The 3,396-nt window shown below is 33.7% G+C and overlaps 1 non-coding gene across 1 annotated transcript; it reads left to right on the forward strand.

Moving 5' to 3' along the window:
- The first annotated feature begins 1,180 nt into the window (after positions 1-1,180).
- Positions 1,181-1,288, forward strand: LOC148546113 (small nucleolar RNA R71). Its single transcript, XR_015901328.1, has one exon. It is a non-coding gene; the product is annotated as a small nucleolar RNA R71 (small nucleolar RNA).
- Positions 1,289-3,396: the final 2,108 nt, after the last annotated feature.

The following is a 3,396-nucleotide window of genomic DNA, read 5'->3' on the forward strand; positions in this document are numbered from 1 at the left end:
GGTCACACAGAGCCTTCTCAAAGGTCATGGTGCCTATGTTACAGGGAATTAGGAATTTACCAGGATCCTGTTTCTTTTGAGGTAATTTCTGCCTATCCAATGCATTTAGTTCATTGGTGAGCAAGGGAGGTTCATCTTCCCAAGTCTCATTACCAAATAATTTGGCATTCAGCTTCATGATTACACCAAGGTACTTAGCAACTTGCTCTTCAGTAATGTCTTCATCCTCTTCAGAGGATGAATACTCATCAGAGCTCATGAAGGGCAGAAGGAGGTTCAATAGAATCTCTATGGTCTCTAGATGAGCCTCAGATTCCTTTGGTTCCTCAAAGGAAAACTCCTTATTGGTCACTGAGCGTCCCAGGAGGTCTTCCTCACTAGGATTCACGCCTTCCTCCTCCTCTTTGGGTTCGGCCACACCATGTAAGGTAATGGCCTTGCACTCTCTTTTTGGATTCTCTTCTGTATTGCTTGGGAGAGTACTAGGAGGAGTTTCAGTGACCCTTTTACTCAGCTGGCCCACTTGTGCCTCCAAATTTCTAATGGAGGACCTTGTTTCATTCATGAAACTTAAACTGGCCTTAGATAGATCAGAGACTATATTTTCTAAGCTAGATGGATTCTGCTCAGAATTCTCTGTCTGTTGCTGAGTGGATGATGAAAAAGGCTTGCTATTGCTAAACCTATTTCTTCCACCATTATTAAAGCCTTGTTGAGGCTTTTGTTGATCCTTCCATGAGAAATTTAGATGATTTATCCATGAGGGATTATAGGTATTCCCATAGGGTTCCCCCATGTAATTCACCTCTGCTATTGCAGGATTCTCAGGATCATAAGCTTCTTCTTCAGAAGATGCCTCTTGAGTACTGTTGGATGCAGCTTGCAATCCATTCAGACTCTGAGAAATCATATTGACTTGCTGAGTCAATATTTTATTCTGATCCAATATGGCATTCAGAGTATCAATTTCAAGAACTCCCTTCCTCTGAGGCATCCCATTACTCACAGGATTCCTTTCAGAAGTGTACATGAACTGGTTATTTGCAACCATGTCAATGAGTTCCTGAGCTTCTGTAGGCATTCTCTTTAGGTGAATGGATCCACCTACAGAATGGTCCAATGACATCTTTGATAATTCAGACAGACCATCATAGAATATATCCAGGATGGTCCATTCTGAAAGCATGTCAGAAGGACACTTTTTGGTCAGTTGCTTATATCTCTCCCAAGCTTCATAGAGGGATTCACCTTCTTTTTGTCTGAAGGTTTGAACATCCACTCTAAGCTTACTAAGCTTTTGAGGAGGAAATAACTTGGCTAAGAATGTCGTGACCAGCTTATCCCAAGAGTTCATGCTGTCTTTAGGTTGGGAGTCCAACCATATTCTAGCTCTGTCTCTTACAGCAAACAGGAAAAGCATAAGCCTGTAGACCTCGGGATCAACCCCATTGGTCTTAACAGTATCACAGATCTGCAAGAATTCAGTTAAGAACTGAAAAGGATCTTCTGATGGAAGTCCATGAAACTTGCAGTTCTGTTGCATCAGAGAAACTAATTGAGGCTTTAGCTCAAAATTGTTTGCTCCGATGGCAGGGATTGAGATGCTTCTTCCATGTAAATTGGAATTTGGTGCAGTAAAGTCACCAAGAATCTTCCTTGCATTGTTATTATTTTCGGCCATGTCTCCTTCTTTTTCGAAAATTTCTGTCAGATTTTCTCCAGAGAATTGTGTTTTAGCTTCCTCTTCAGAGTCCTTTCAGGTTCAGGATCAGCTTCAACAAGAGTGTTCTTATCCTTGTTCCTGCTCATATGAAAAAGAAGAGAACACAAAAGAAAATATGGAATCCTCTATGTCACAGTATAGAGATTCCTTATGTAAGTATAAGAAGAGAAGAATAGAAGAAGGAAAAGATAAGAATCCAAACACAGGGGGGAAGAGTGGGTTCGAATTCTTGAGTGAAGGAGAGGTGTTAGTAGATAAATAAATAAATAGAAGGGGATGAGAGATGAGAGAATTCGAAAATTAAATAAAATAAAATAAAAATATTTTTGTTTTTAATTTAAAATCAAAGTTAGAATTCGAAAATTAAAAAGAAAAATTAAATTAAATTAAATTAAATTAAAATTTAAATCAATTAGTTAATTGAAAAGGAATTTTGAAAAAGAGGAAGGTGATTTTCAAAAATTAGAGAGAGAGAGAATTAGTTAGGTAGTTTTGAAAAAGATAAGAATCAAACAAAAAGATAAGATTAATTGAAAAAGATTTGAAAATCAATTTTGAAAAGATAAGAAGTTAGAAAAGATTTTGAAATTGATTTTGAAAAAGATGTGATTGAAATTTATTTTGAAAAAGATTTGAAAAAGAAACTCAAAAAGATTTGATTTTGAAAATTAAAGTTTATTACTTGACTAACAAGAAACAAAAAGATATGATTTTAAAATTTAAAGATTGAACCTTTCTTACTAGGCAAGTAACAAACTTAATATTTTTGAATCAATCACATTAATTGTGAACATTAATTTCGAAAATATGAAATAGAAATAAGAAAAAAATTTTGAAAATGAATTTTGAAAATTTCGAAATTACTAAGAAAAATGAAAAAGATTTGATTTTTGAAAAAGATTTTGAAAAAGATAAGATCTTCAAATTGAAAATTTGACTTGACTCATAAGAAACAACTAAATTTTAAAAAGTTTTGAAAAAGTCAACTCAAATTTTCGAAAATTTATGAGATAAAAAGGGAAAGATATGTTTTTTTTTTATTTTTGAATTTTAATGAGGAAAGAGAAAAACACAAAAATGACACAAGACATAAAAATTATGAATCAAAACAAGAAAAATATGCAAGAATACTTTGAATGTCAAGATGAATACCAAGAACACTTTGAATGTCAAGATGAACACCAAGAACACTTTGAATGTCATGATGAACATCAGGAACATGTTTTTGAAAATTTTTAAGAAAAGAAAAGCATGCAAGACACCAAACTCAAAAATTTTTAATGTTGAGACACTAACAAATTGAAAATGCATATGAGAAACAAGAAAAGATGCACAACAAGAGAAAATGCAAAGATCAAACAAAGAAGATCATCAAGAACAACTTGAAGATCATGAAGGACACATGCATGAATTTTCGAAAATTTTTAGGAAATTAAAAAGATACAATTGACACCAAACTTAAAAATTGACACAAGACTCAAACAAGAAATCAAATTATTTTTTTGATTTTATGAATTTATAAATTTTATTGGATTTTTCGAAAATTCTTTTGAAAAGAAAAATAAGGATTTCAGAATTTTTAATAGGAATTCCAGGAATCTTGCAATGTTAGTCTAAAACTCCGGTCCAGGAATTAGACATGGCTTACTAGCCAGCCAAGCTTTCAGTGAAAG

This window comes from Arachis ipaensis, chromosome B9, assembly GCF_059453495.1.
Source record: "Arachis ipaensis isolate K30076 ecotype BB chromosome B9, ASM5945349v1, whole genome shotgun sequence".
Lineage (NCBI taxonomy): Eukaryota > Viridiplantae > Streptophyta > Magnoliopsida > Fabales > Fabaceae > Arachis > Arachis ipaensis.